The sequence below is a fragment of the Panthera pardus genome, unplaced genomic scaffold, assembly GCF_024362965.1.
Source record: "Panthera pardus isolate Hobbes unplaced genomic scaffold, ASM2436296v1 HiC_scaffold_6, whole genome shotgun sequence".
Classification (NCBI taxonomy): Eukaryota; Metazoa; Chordata; class Mammalia; order Carnivora; family Felidae; genus Panthera; species Panthera pardus.
This window is the reverse complement of record NW_026526991.1, coordinates 27209419-27224769: the sequence shown is the minus strand read 5'-3', so window position 1 is coordinate 27224769 and position 15351 is coordinate 27209419. Positions and strand designations below refer to the sequence as shown.

At 36.8% G+C, this 15351-nt stretch overlaps 1 long non-coding RNA gene across 1 annotated transcript in view; it reads right to left on the bottom strand.

The window, feature by feature from the left end:
- Positions 1-11089, bottom strand: part of LOC109265323 (uncharacterized) — a 216610-nt gene extending 205521 nt beyond the window's left edge. Inside the window, exon 1 of the long non-coding RNA XR_002079123.2 lies at positions 10970-11089. This is a non-coding gene — a long non-coding RNA (uncharacterized LOC109265323). The remainder of the gene's footprint in view (positions 1-10969) is intronic.
- Between the last annotated feature and the right edge of the window lie 4262 nt (positions 11090-15351).

Below are 15351 nucleotides of genomic sequence, written 5' to 3'. Positions count from 1 at the left end.
TTTCCTCTGCTGCCTTATTGCCAGTTACATTAAATACAGTATATGACAACAGCTTACTACACTTATTGTCAGGTATACTATAGTCAACATCCATGCGAGTGTATACAATGGCCCCCATGCAGAAAAAGTCTGAAAAGAAAGGCGGTAGAAGAAGGAGATGATTATGGTGGAAGTTAAGAAAGAAATCATTGGGAAGTAAGAAAGAGGTATGCGAGTGGCTCAAATTGGAAGATTTTATAAGAAGTCTATGTCTGCATCTAGTCTACAGAGGAGGAAGAGAAAAAGGCAGAGGAATCCCTCACTTCAAATGAGCTTAGGGGGATGTGTAAAATGTGAGAAACAGTGCAAAATTTTGTAGAAAAGCACCACCCGAATAAGGCTGTAGCAGTGTGAGCAATGAATCTGTTTCATGACAACGCAGTATCACATTTCTGCAAAATCCTAAAAAGGAGGCAAAAACAAGTGTCATTAGATAGGTTCCTTGTTAAAGTTGCACGAAAAAAAAAAGATTCCATTGAGCCAACAGAGAGCAGTGATTTCGTTAGTGACAGTGAAGTTGTCCTACACAATAATCCTACTCTCTCTTGTCTCCCTTACACCAGCCACGAAGGTTTTCAAAGGTAAGTGCAAGTTAATTTGTTTATTTTTCTTTATATTTTGTATTTTATTTATTTTTTTGTATTATATTACAGTATTGTAATCATTTTTATATGAATAATTTTTGGTTGTGAAATGAATCATCTGAGTTTCCATTATTTCTTATGGGGAACTTTGCTTTGATATACAAGTGCTCTGGATTACAAGCATGTTTCTGGAATGAATTATGCTCGCAAACCAAGGTTTTACTGTAATTGTTTGACTTTGGCTTATTGTCTATCTCCTCCTACAAGAATATATGCTCCTTAGCATATATTGTCCGTGCCTCTAAGCTCTCATCTAACTATTTCTCCACTGTATCCACAGTGCTTGGTACTTGGGAGGTCTGAAGAAGGCAAGAAAGCAGGCAGGCAGGAAGGCAGGGAGGGAGCATGGGAGGGAGGGAAGAAGGAAGGAAGGGAAGAAGGGTGGGAGGGAGATCTCAGGCTCTGACTTTCCAGCTCCTGGTTCAAATAATTCTTTGTATTCTCTGTCCTAGGCTTCTATAATCTTCTATAAATGTTCCTATTTTAGTTAACATAGATAGAATGGTTTCCTGTGACTTATAACCAAGCAATTCCTGAGAGCTGCTAATTTCTTTTAAGAAATTGTTCATTTTTCCCTTGATAGTATACTTTCTTCCCATCAATTATTCTGTTTAATATATTTAAAAAAAAAAAACTATTATAAGAGCCACAGTTATGGATTGAATGATTATATCCCTCCAAAGTTCCTATGTTGAAATCCTAATCTCAAAGCAATAGTATTAGGAGGTGAGGGCTTCAGGAGATGAGTAGTTTATGAGGGTGGAGCCCTCACGAATGGGATTAGTGTCTGTATAAAAGGGACCTAGTGAGCCCTCCTATCCCTCCTGCCATGTGAAAACACAACAAGAAGACAGTGGTCTATGAACCAAGAAGAGGGCTCTCAACAGAAACCTAATCTGCCAGCACTATGATCTTGGACCTCCCAGCCTCCAGAACTGTGAGAAATACATATTTGTTGTTATAAGCCACCCAGTCTATGGTATTCTGTTATGGCAGACAGAACTAAGATAGCCATCCTTCTAAAACAGGGAAAGTCCACAGAAAGTATTTTCCTTAATCATAAGCCATTGAGAAATTTGGAATTGCAAACAAGCAGTCTAAATAAAAGTAATCATTTCTACTCCACAGACTACCATAAATATTAGCAGCATTGGCAATAAAACTTCAGGTCCTGATTATGCATGGGCCCATTTTTACAAAAACATTTCAGTGGAAGATAGCACATTGTCAAAACAGCAATAAATCATTGAAATAAGACCCAGATTTTTTTTTTCACTCAAGCATGTAAGAAGCCTGTGTATGCCCATTGCTTTCAGGTTACTCCATTTCAGGAAATTCATGCTTTAAATAATCACTGTAAAATTAAACCTATTCTGTAAGGGAAAGAATGGTACAAGTCTTCTTTCAGACAGAAGAATATAAAAAAACAAGCCTTGGTCTTGGTTGTTTTTTGTCGTTTTTTTTTTTCCTTTTAATGGGAATGGTGGGGGCTAGGGATTGCCTTGAACTTCAGATGATAGCTAATGATGGGAATGTGGATTCATAGCATACAATATTGAGAAAAACTTAATAAGCTCCCTTCCCAAGTAATAGCAGCTGTCTCTGCATAAAGAATGAGATAACCAACCACTGGAGGAGATGACAAAGTTCTACTGGAGAAATGTACCCCGGTCCACCTCTCCTTCAACCTCAGATCCATTTCCTTTCCCTGACAAAAAAGGAAAAGTGAGTTTTAGCACTCAAAAGAAAAAGAGAGGGCCTCAGTACAGGCACATACTACACCTTCCTTAAGTAAGCCCACTCTCAGGACAGGTAAATGCCTTTTCTGTATGAAGTTTATATTTTTCCTCATTTCGTGAATATTTATTGCCCTGATCTGTCATTTGAATGTGCAATGGTGAATAAAATAGGCAAACGCCCTGTCTTGTGGAACTAACATTGTCCAAATACTAGCCTATGCCATTTTTCTATTGAGGCAGCATTGCATAGGCGTTATGGTCAGTCAAAGAGCCTGAGTCCAAATCCTGGCTTCACAACTTAGTAGTTCTGTGATCTCAGGCAAGTTACTTAAATTCCCCATGCCTCAGTTTCCTCTTCTGTAACCTCATAGCTTTGTTAGGAGGTTTAAATGATTAAAGCAATTACTACAGCAATGAACAGTGTAAAGCAATTAGATTAGTACATGACACAGAGTAAGCTATAGATGAGAGTTTACCATTTCTATTATTATGGCAAAGGGTGGGATTGATTTGAAACACTTAATCAATGAATTGCTATGCACCCAAACATGCCTGACTAGTTTCCTGGTAGTCAGGCCCTTTTTCCTCCAGACAGGAATTATGAAGTTTCTTATCTGGAAAAACTGAATGGCTCCAGAGAAAAGACCTCCGTAGAATGGCATCTGGAAGTTTCCCAGCATTTGAGCTAACTCCCTGCCAATCACCCTAAAACAACTACCATCAGGCAGTGAGCCCCACCCAGGTCAGAAGCATTCCCCATTCTAATAATAGACAGACCTTTAACAATAGAGAGATGCCAAGAAAAACAGATAATGGCATCTCCGGGTAAATAAAGAAAAGACAGGGAACTGAAAAGAACTATAATCTGCTGAAAGATTAAGGAAGATAATTGCATCTATAAAACAGCATCAAAATGCTATGAAAAAAAATAACAGAGAACAAGAAAGAGTTCTTGTAAAATTAAAAATAGAATTGCTAAAATTGAAAATTCAATAAAACTTTTATATATAATACATGTTTTTTACTTTATTTTCCAACTGTTCTCAATCCTCTCTCCCTCCCCCCAACAGTGGCAGCATAGATTCTAACTTTCCTAACCCATTTTTGTTCCATGTCCCCTGCCCTGGGCTACCCTGGAGGTCTCCTGACCACTAAAGACATCTGTAATCTTAAATCCCATGGCACATGAGGCTGGCAAATATCCAATGAGTGAAGTAAAGATTGAGCGATTGATGGCAGCAGTGAAGCTCCCTCCAGTGTCATACCTTTGCCAGCCCCCTTGGTTCAGTTTATGCTGCCCCTTCCTGAATATTCTCTCTCCCCTCTGCATGGAAGAGATTCCTGGCAAAGTTTATGAGTACTTGAACATTGGCCTCGGAATTACACAGACCAGGTTTTATATCCAGGCTGTGGTATGAAGTTTCCAGAGAATCATGTGTGTCAGAACACCTGGGCTTGCAGTCTTATTGCCACCATCAGCCAAAATGGTGACATCAGTTGTTTTTTTTTTAATGGTCTTTGTCAATGCTAGTCTGAGAAAATGCTATGTAAAGTGATAATTAGTATTAAATTAATGATAATAATTAAAGGCATACACACACACACACTAAAATGTAAAAACAAAAGATAAAGATGTATAGTATGAGAGAATAGATAAAATATATAAAAGATCAATCCAGGTCACATATCTGATAGGGGTTTGAGGGGAAAAAAAGCAGATGACATAAAATTATCAAAAAAAAGAACTCAAGAAATTTTCCTAGAGCTTGAAGAACATGAATTTTCAGAGTGAGAGAATTTAGCATGAAAGAAAAAAGCTAGACCAAAAACAGTATCATGAAATTCCAGAACACCAGACACAAAGAGAAGAAATGTAATCCTTACCTCACACCATACACCAAAATTGATGCCAGGTGGATTATAGATTTAAGTATGTAAGTTAAAACGTAAAATCCTTTAGGAAAGAATACAGCATAATGTCTTTATATCCTTATGATAGAGAAGTATTTTTTAAACAAGTCACCAAGTGTACAACTTATTTAAAAAATGACACATTTGACTACTTTAAATATATAACTTCTGTCTCATCAGAGGAGACTGTATCAAAGGCTGCCTAGTTGTTCACTCGTCCTTTTGTGTTTACTTCTTGTACACATAGTCAGACTGCATTTCTCAGCCTTGTCAGCAACAAGATGTAGCCATGTGACTGACTGCATGCTGGTCAATGAAATGCATTCATTCAGGACAAGATACCCTCCATCACTTTGAATATAACTGGCTTATGGTATTTTCAGTATTTCTGAGGGCTTCAGGCTCAGCATGGAGATAGAGGCAGCAGAGAGGCAATACTGCTTTGTGGTTAAGGACACCACTTTACAGTCTCTCTGTTCTGCCAGCTACTGGCTGTATGATCTTGGGCAAGTTACCTCAGTTTTCTGTGGCTCATTTCCCTCATTATAAAATGTGGGGCATGACAAGGACAGGGCCTACCACATGTAGGCATTGTAAAGTTTCAATAATACATAGTAAGTGTTCAAATATCTTCTACTACATTTTTTAAAGAAGATTTAATCCACAATGTGAGTGCCAAAATGGTAGGGAAATAGTTATCAAAGCACTTAGATGACTTTTTCTCTGTCCAGTGAGGTACCTGACACATAATGGGTGCTCAACAAACATTTTTTAATGAACAAGTAAATGAATCTGAGAGTAACTAACAGTGAGAAATTTACTTACACAGGATAAGCACGAGCCCCTCAGCACTATTCAGCAATATTTGCAGTGTTTCTCAATCCCAGTTCACATTAGAATCACTTGGGAGCTTTATTTTTCTTGTTTCTTTTTTTTTTACCTTCTATAATTTATTTATTTTTTATAATTTACATCCAAGTGTAGCACATGGTGTAACAATGATTCCAGGAGTCGATTCCTTAAGCCCCTTACCCATTTAGCCCATCCCTCCCTCCCACAACCCCTCCAGCAACTCTGTTTGTCCTCTATATTTAAGAGTCTCTTGTGTTTTTGTCCCCCTCCCTGTTTTTATATTATTTTTGCTTCCCTTCCCTTAGGTTCACCTGTTTTGTATCTTAAAGTTCTCATATGAGTGAAGTCATATGATATTTGTCTTTCTCTGACTGACTTATTTAGCTTAGCATAATATAATCTAATTCCATCCACATAGTTGCAAATGGCAAGATTTCATTCTTTTGATTGCCAAGTAATACTCCATTGTGTGTGTGTGTGTGTGTGTATATATATATATATATATATATATATATATATATGCGCCACATCTTCTTTATCCATTCATCCAACGATGGACATTTGGGCTCTTTCCATACTTTGACTATTGTCAATAGTGCTTCTATAAACATTGGGGTGCATGTGTCCCTTCAAAACAGCATACCTGTATCCCTTGGATAAATACCTAGTAGTGCAATTGCTGGGTCATAGGATAGTTCTATTATTTAATTTTTTAATTATTTGAGGAACCTCCATACCGTTTTCCAGAGTGGCTGCACCAGTTTGCATTCCCACCAGCAACGCAAAAGAGATCCTCTTTCTCACTTGGGAGCTTTCTTAAACCATTAGTGACTGAACCCCGTCCACAATCTCAACTGAATTGGCAACTCTAGGATAGGAAACAAGCATTGGTATTTTTGTTAATCAGGTGATTCTATGGTGCACTAGGTTCAGAATGACTGCTCTTACTAATTGTGAGCTGACTCCTTTCCTATTCCCAAAGGTAACTGTTCCAAAACTCCCTTATTTCTTCAGGCTCCCAATTCTACCCCTGATCTTCTTATTCTTGGCAAATGGATATTCTTCATTTTCTCTTCTACCTCATCTTTTACTCTATTCTTCCTTGTTCTTCCTATTTCAGGAGAACATGTGTATCCTTAGACTCATTCACTGCCTCCATTTTGCAGTGATATGTGATATAGAGTGGGCCATGCATCTGTCCACTATCCAACTAGACAGTGACCTTCCCAAAGGCAGGGTTCATTCATTTTTGTACTCTCATTGTGAAGAAAGGTGGTGGCATACTCCCTCAGGGGTCAGGGAAGAAAAGCTGATGCCCAGCATATAGCAGGCACTTAATAAACATCACTGAATGGGGAGGTGGGGCCTTGAAGGATCAGTAGGAATCAAAAAAGAAAAGGGGAAATTTTATAAGGGCATAGAAAATAAAAACTAAGATAAAGAATTCAGAAGAGCAGCATTTAACTCTTCCTAGAACTTTCTAGAAACTATCATCATTACACTTCAACCACACATACAAATAACTACTACTTCACACCAAAATTCCTCTGGTTGCAAATAAAATATGGCTTTTGAAAGTACTCTGTCAAGTATAAAAGACAATATAAATGAAAGAATGCTATTAAAAGAAAAAGGACACACTGGAAAGACAAATCTGCAAAAAAACATCATTTTGTTTCAACAAGGAGATGCAAATGCAACTCCCTCTCTCGCTCCTCTATGTCTATATCTGTAAAATGGAGACAATAATAATCCCTCCCTTCATAGGACTGATGAGATGTTTAAATGGGTTAATAAATATGAAGAACATAGAATAGTGTCTAGCATATCATAAGCACAATAAATTGTTAGTTTTTAAATAATGTTGTAGACAAAATTCCATTATAATATGCTAAAGATCATTACAGCTATTCACTTCTAAATAGCAGAATCAAACTGTAATCAAACTGTCAAGGAGGCTTGGAAACTCATGGCTCTCAAGTTACCCTTACAGCCCCTGTTGCTAGGGAAACTATCAACTTTTCCTCATAGATGTTATCTTCCCAGCCTTCACTCATTGTCCCTTTCCTCCACAGTCCTGAACCTCAAGGGACAAAAGAGGCTGCCTTGGATGGACCTGTTATTCCACATGTCCTGCCTTCTCTCCCTGGTCCTTTTGGCAACCCTGAGTAATATCACCAGGGGTTTGTCTAATTTTCTTAGTTTTCTTAAAGAAGTAAGTTGCCATGATTGATCACTTTTATCTTTGTCTTCTATCTTCTCGATGGCTATTTCTTTTTTTAAATTACTGAAGTGTAATTTACATATGGTAAAGTTTGCCCTTCTCAGTGCAGTCCTATGAGTTCTAGGAAATATGTACAATAGTGTAACCACCACCATGAAGATATACAGCACTGCAATGATCTCAAAACGTCCCCCCTTATGTCCCTTTGTTGTCTCCATTTTCTGTTTTCTGCCTTTTCCAGAAAGTCATATAAATGGCATCAGATGGTATGATTTTGAGCTTTTTGAATCTCATTTCTTTTACTCAGAATAACAATTGGAGATTCATCCATATTGTTGCATGTATCAGAAGTTAGTTCCTTTTTATTGCTCAGTGGTTTCATTGTTTGGATGAACTATAGTTTGTTTATCCATTAACCAGATGAAGGACATCAGGGTTATTTACAGTTTTTGGTGCTTAAGAATAACGTTGCTATAAACATTTGCATGTAGGTTTTTGAATGAACATGTTTTCAATACACTTAGGTAAGTACCTAAAAGTAGGATTACTGGGTCATACAATAAGTGTATATTAACTGTGAAACTGTTTTCTAAAGTGGCTATACTTTTGCATTCCCACCAACAATGGATGAGAGTTCCAATTGCTCTGTACCCTCATCAGCATATGGCAATTGTTGTATTTTATTTTACTTTATTTTACTTTATTTTATTTTTATTTTTATTTTCAGCCACTCTTTTATGTGGATAGCATCTCACTATGGTTTTAATTTGCATTTCTCCAATGACGCTGAGCGTCTTTTCATGTGCTTATTGGGCATTTGTAGATTTTTAAAGTTTTTTTTCAAGTCATTTGTCCATTTTTTAAATTGTGGGGTTTTTTTTTTCCTTTATTTTTGAGTTTTGGGAGTTCTTAATATATTCTAGATACAAGGTCTAAGTCACATATGGACTTCCTGCTTAGTTTTTTATCCTCTCAAGGGGCTACATCTGATATTTTTGAGATGTTAATTGAGATGGTCCTTAGCCCATAGCCACTAGTCACAGGGGAGGCAGATGTTTATAGAAGAAGACAGGGAAGGCTTGATTGTATAGTAACCCAGAGATTTTCACTCTGTTCATTCTGTTGCATACAAGTTAGAACAATACCGAGGGTCTTTGGTAAGAGGGAAGAAAGACACAAAATAACACAAACATTTTCTAAAAGTGGGCCAAAGCCAGTAAGGGAAGAGTTAACTTGGTAGCTATTTCACTTTAAGATTGAATCAGGAGGTACCATTTTCATTTTGCCCTTACTCTTTAGAGTAAGGACACCACCACTCTACTTTCCTTCTCTCCAGCTCCAATAGGACCCATCTGACTGGCTGAGCACCTGAGCCAGAAATCAGAAAGGAGAAAGAGGTTGGTCCTGAGAGGAGAGCATGGAAAAAGGAGAAGAGTTCCTTGGTGCCCATTAGGGAGACTCAGTGTGTACTGAGCAATGGCTTTCCATATTGCAATATCATTTGGACTCCCAGTGTACGTTTGATAGAAAGGTTTCTATGTAGGAAAGGTTTAGAGGTGGTAATCTCTTTGGGATTGCTGGAGGATCAGCATGGAGCAGGAGGATTGCAGGATTGTAGGAGGATTGCTGGAACATGAAGCTATGTTTTCAAAGTTCTTCACAAAGCATTGTAGATATAAATTCTCCACATTAAAGAAGAGAGCAAAAGTTAAGCTTTCTTCTAACACACTGCAACATCCCACCTTCTAGCCATTAAGGAAGAGTTAGGAAGACTATGAGCCCAACTCCATATTTGTGTTTCTACTATTCATTTTACACAAAGGAAAGACAGACAGATGATAGGTAGGTAGGTAGGTAGGTAGATAGATAATAGATAGGGAACTACAGGCTTTCAACTCTTAATCATATAATCCTAGGATTTCTGATTCTGTATTAAATATTTGACCTGAGAATATGTTATGATTCTGAAGCACTCATAGCATCTAAGAAATGAAAAAAGACAACTTCAAATTGCCTGACTTTTCTATGGCAAACTTAAGTAGTCAATCTACTTTGATTTCCTTTCTCTTATGTCAAAACAATTAAACCCTAAAACCAGAAGTGTAAATTCCTGTTGGCACAAATGATACCAAATGTGCCCCAGTAAGTCACTAAATATCTTGACCTCTACAGCTCTTCTGTTGATCTCTATACTTTGGATTGAGTATTTCCCTAATTATCTGTATTTATGTAGGTCTGTTCCACATCATGGCACCCTGTGTAAGATGAGTGGTTCTGAAAATACATCACCATGGATCATCAGTTATAATGAGAAGTAGATTAACCCAGGGGCGTGCCATTGAATGATCTGCCAAAGGCACAGTTGACAAAGTCCTCATCAGTCAGTAGTGATATAAATACCATCCTCCTCAGTGGATCATTTGCAATGTGTCTCTCAGAGCTAAATCAGCGCTCTAATTGCAACATCAGTTATGGGCCCTGCTCAGTGATGAGAGGGGCAAAGATATGAGGATGTTCTCAGCCGAGGCTATTTATACATGCCACGTAGTCCTTAATTATCTAGTAGGGTGGGGATGGGAAGAGGCAGAAAGTTGACATATTCTAAAAATTGAATCTACCCACCCCCTCTATATACTATTCCCACAAGAGAGAAAATTCTAGGTACTTCCTTTCTAAGGAAAAAATAAATAAATAAGGTAAGAAATTCAAATCCTATGAGGATGCATGTAGTCTACCCAGTTGTCAACTGGTATTTCACTGCTAATATTCTTTTTAATTAAATGAGTTCAACTTTTATAAGCCCAAAATCAAATGATCAGTCTTGGTAGAATATTCCTTTTACCCTTCAAAGTGAAAGAAAGTTGTAGAATAAAACATTTATTTGGTTATTTTAGAACTTTGGTCAATAAAAAATCCAGACTTCATTATGAAAACTTCCTGGAACATAACATAGCAATCATTAATTACATATTCATAAATTAATATATTAAATGCCAGAGATTCAAAAATACAGTACAGGCAAAAATATAGCACAGGAAGAATATCAAATATAAGGTAAATATGGGAAGATATAGCTATAATAATGACTACATTTATTTAATGTTTTACCTATATTATCTCAGTAAATTCTTCCTACAACTCAATAACAGACATATTATTATCTTCATGTTACTGATAAGGAAACTATGGCTCAGAAGGTTAATTGATGCAAGTCACATACCATAAAGTGGGGTATCAAGATTCAAATTTTCATCTCGGGTCTTTACCCTAAAACATAACTCTTTATTCTACGTATTTATATCAACCTGATAGCCTTTCTTACACATCCTGCTTCCCAATAATGTTAACTGACCTATTTTTGACTTTTCAAGGCAATTACTCTCCCTCATGGCTCTCCTTCATGCATCTTTAAGCCATGAATTCACTGTGAACAGTTGAACATTCTACTTATACCTCAACTCAAATCCAACAATGAGATCATGATTGATCCAGCTTCTCTGCATGAGCAAAGATTTTGCACCATGCCCCCTCAAAACAGAGTAATTGCCCATGGTCAGTACCTGGTCTTGCTCCAATGAGCTGGTGGCTGGGAGGGCAGGAGCAGCAGGAGGGAGCCCCAACCTGTTAGTAGAGGCTGTCAGCCGGCATGTTCCCCTCCACAGAGGCTGCAGAAACTTGGATTGACCTGGGTAATACAAATATGGTGAAAGGATTCAGAAAATACCACTGTGAAGAGTTTTCTTTTCTGAACTTCCCCCCATCTGCCTAAAAGCAGAGCCTCACCCAAAGAATTAAGCTGTCCTAAGTGCCCTTCTATCACTGGAGATCAGCACCAGGATAAGAAATCACCTAAACAGACATTGTTGCTAAGCTGTTACATCTATCTATTCTTCTAAGGGCCCATTTATCTTCCCTAAAAGTCTTTTATTTTCCCCTACATGCCCTTTTCCCCCTCTTCTGACCCTATGATGATGGTATATAAGCCCCAAATTCTAACCACTTCCTTGATTCACATTTTTCTGTGAATTCCCATGCACATAGATAAATTTAAAAAATCTGTTTTTTCCTCTTATTAATCTGTCTCTTGTCAGTTTAATTCATAGACACCAAACCCTGAACCAAAGACAGTAAAGGAAAAGTTTTGCCACCACAATGCAATAGTTTGAAACCATCAAAAAATACTGTAAAAGAATATTTAATGACGTGGAAAAAATCCACTATTTTCTAAGTTAAAAAGTTTGGGTTACCAAACTCAAATGTAGCATCGGATCTCATTTATATAAATATGTATGTTTGCATACATGCACTGAAAGTCTAAAAGAATGTTCACTAAATTGTTAACACAATTACCTTGAGGAAAAAGAGAAATTTTAACTCTTCTTGCTATTCTATTTTGTACTATTCAAGCCTGTAATAATAATAAATTTATATTACTTTTAATATTGAAAATATGCAGGGGTGCCTGGGTGGCTCAGTCGGTTATGCATCAGACTTCAGCTCAGGTCATGATCTTGCAGTTCATGTGTTTGAGACCCATGTCAGGCTCTATGCTGACCGCTCAGAGCCTGGAGGCTGCTTCAGATTCTGTGTCTCCCTCTCTCTCTGCCCCTCCCCAGTTTCTGCTCTCTCTCTCTCAAAAATAAAAATAATAAAAACATTTTTAAAAATATTGAAAATATACAAATATATTTTAAAAATATGCAAATATGAAAAAATAAGAATTGATGCATACATTTGCAAAAGCCATATTATTTTTAAGATTCATCCTAAAAAATCAAGATGAACTTAAAAATTAACCTATGAAAAAAATATTCATTGTTGTATTCGCAAAATAAAATTGCGAAGACAAAGTCCCATAATACAACATTAAACAAATAAAGTGGTATCCATAAAACTGATATTTTACTTTTTAAATTTTTTTAACAATTTTTAAAATTTAAATCCAAATTAGTTACCATATCGTATAATAATGATTTCAGGAATAGAATTTAGTAATTCATCACTTACATATAACACCTAGTGCTCATCCCAACAAGGGTCCTCTTTAATGTCCATCGCCCCACCCAACACCCACCAGCAACCCTCAGTTTGTTCTCTATATTTAAGAGTCTCTTATGGTTTGTCTCCCTCTCTGTTTTTACCTTATTTTTGTTTCCCTTCCCCTATGTACCTCTGTTTTGTTCCTTAAATTCCACATATGAGTGAAATCATATGATATGTCTTTTTCTGACTGACCTATTTTGCATAGCATATACACTCTAGTTCCATCCATGTTGTTGCAAATGGCAAGATTTCACTCTTTTTGATCACCACAGAATATTCCATTGTATATATATATACCACATCTTCTTTATCCATTCATCAGTCGAAGGACATTTGGGCTCTTTCCATACTTTGGCTATTGTTGATAGTGCTGCTATAAACATTGGGGTACATGTGTCCCTCAGATCAGCACTCCTGTATCCTTTGGATAGATTCCTAGTAGTGCAATTTCTGGGTCACAGGGTAGTTCTATTTTTAATTATTTGAGGAACCTCCATACTATTTTCCAGAGTGGTTGCACCAGTTTGCATTCCCACCAGCAGTGCAAAAGGGTTCCTGTTTCTCCTCATCCTCACAAACATCTGTTGTTGCCTGAGTTGTTAATGTTAGCCATTCTGACAGGTGTGAGGCGGTATCTCATTTTGATACTGATTTGTATTTCCTTGATGATGAGTGATGTTGAGCATCTTTTCATGTGTCCTTTGGACATTTGGATGTCTTCTTTGGAAAAATGTTTATTCATGTCTTCTGCCCATCTCTTTTGTTTTTCGGGTGTTGAGTTTGAAAAGTTCTAGATTTTGGATACTAACCCTTTATCAGATATGTCATTTGCAAATATCTTCTCCCATTCCATAGGCTGACTTTTATTTTTGTTGATTGTTTCCTTTGCTATGCAGAAGCTTTTTATCTTGATCAAGTCCCAATAGTTCGTTTTCGCTTTTGTTTCCCTTACCTCTGGAGACATGTCAAGTAAGAAGTTGCTGCAGCCAAGGTCAAAAAGGTTGTTGCCTGTTCTCTCCTCTAGGATTTTGATGGCTTCCTGCCTTATGTTAGGTTTTTCATCCATTTTGAGTTTATTTTTGTGTGTGGTGTAAGAAAGTAGTCCAGGTTTGTTCTTCTGCATGTCGCTGTCCATCTTTCCCAATACCATTTGCTGAAGAGACTGTCTTTTTTCCATCGGATATTCTTTCCTGCTTTGTCGAAGATTAGTTGGCCATACATTTGTGGGTCCATTTCTGGGTTCTCTATTCTGTTCCATTGATCTATGTGTCTGTTTTTGTGCCAATACCATACTGTCTTGATGATTACAGCTTTGTAATACAGCTTGAAGCCTGGAGTTGTGATGCCTCCAGCTTTGGTTTTCTTTTTCAACATTACTTTGGCTATTTGGGGTCTTTTTTGGTTCCATACAAATTTTAGAATTGTTTTTTCTAGCTCTGTGAAGAATGCTGGTGATATTTTGATATGGATTGCATTGAACATGTAAATTGCTTTGGGTAGTGTTGACATTTTAACAATATTTATTCTTCCAATCCATGAACATGGAATATTTTTCCATTTTTTTCTTGTTCTTCAATTTCTTTCATAATGAGCTTTCTATACTTTTCAGTATATAGATTTTTCACCTCTTTGGTTAGGTTTATTCCTAGGTATTTTACAATTTTTGATGCATTTGCAAATGGGATTGATTCCTTGATTTCTTTTTCTGCTGCTTCATTATTGATGTATAGAAACACAACCAATTTCTGTACACTGATTTTATGACCTGAGACTTTGCTGAATTCATGTGTCAGTTCTAGCAATTTTTGGGTGGGGCTTTTTCGGTTTTCTACATAGAGTATCATGTCATCTGTGAAGAATGAAAGTTTGACTTCCTCCTTGCCAATTTGGATGCCTTTTATTTCTTTTTGTTGTTTGATTCCTGAGTCTAGGGCTTCCAACACTATGTTGAATAACAGTGGTGAGAGTGGACATCCATGATGTATTCCTAACCTTAGGAGGAAAGTTCTGTTTTCTTTCATTGAGGATGATTTTTCATATATGTCCTTTATGATCTTGAGGTATGTTCCTTCTATCTTTACTGTCTTGAGGGTTTTTATTAAGAAAGGATGCTGTATTTTGTCAAATGTTTTTTTCTACGAAAACTGATGTTTTTCTATCATAAATATTATTTCATGAGAAAAGATATGGTATATAAATGTGTATATAACATACAAATTGGGGGGAAAGGTCACAAAATAATAAATTATAGCATGACTTGTTTGATAAATTAAAATGTACACAAAATACATTTATGTCCAAAAAAATAATCTGGAACAATTTAACAAAAAGTGGATGGGAACAGATGGTTTCCATTTCTATATTTTTATGTCTATTTTTTTTATTATCCTACAATGAACCTACATTGATACGTACCTCTTAGAAACAGAAGTTAGGGTTCTTGGTTTTATTTGGGGTTTCTATTTTGTTTCATGTAAATATTGATGGCTTTGACTGGAATTTAGGACTTTTCTTCATTCCTTGCCATCTCACTTGAGGCTGCTTAGAGCCCATGGAGAAGAGCATCAGTTTTTAAGCTTGTACAGTCATGACACAAAACAGACTAGATTAATAAGCATATATTTTAACACAGAAAGCAGAGGCAATTTCTTGATCTCCATATGAAGTTTTCTTATTGGGTATTATTCATTCATCATTCAGTGGCAGGTTGTCCCCAGAGGTTGGTGCTACTCTGACACTGCCCCTACAAAGTCCTATGCTCCTCAGAACCACAATAACAAAATTTCTTTGAGAATTTTTTGCAAAATGGCAGCATACTGGAGAGTAATGGAGATGCAGATGAACATTCTAATGCAGTCCATTATTTCACAGTAGCTGTAATCTGAAAATCATCCTTATA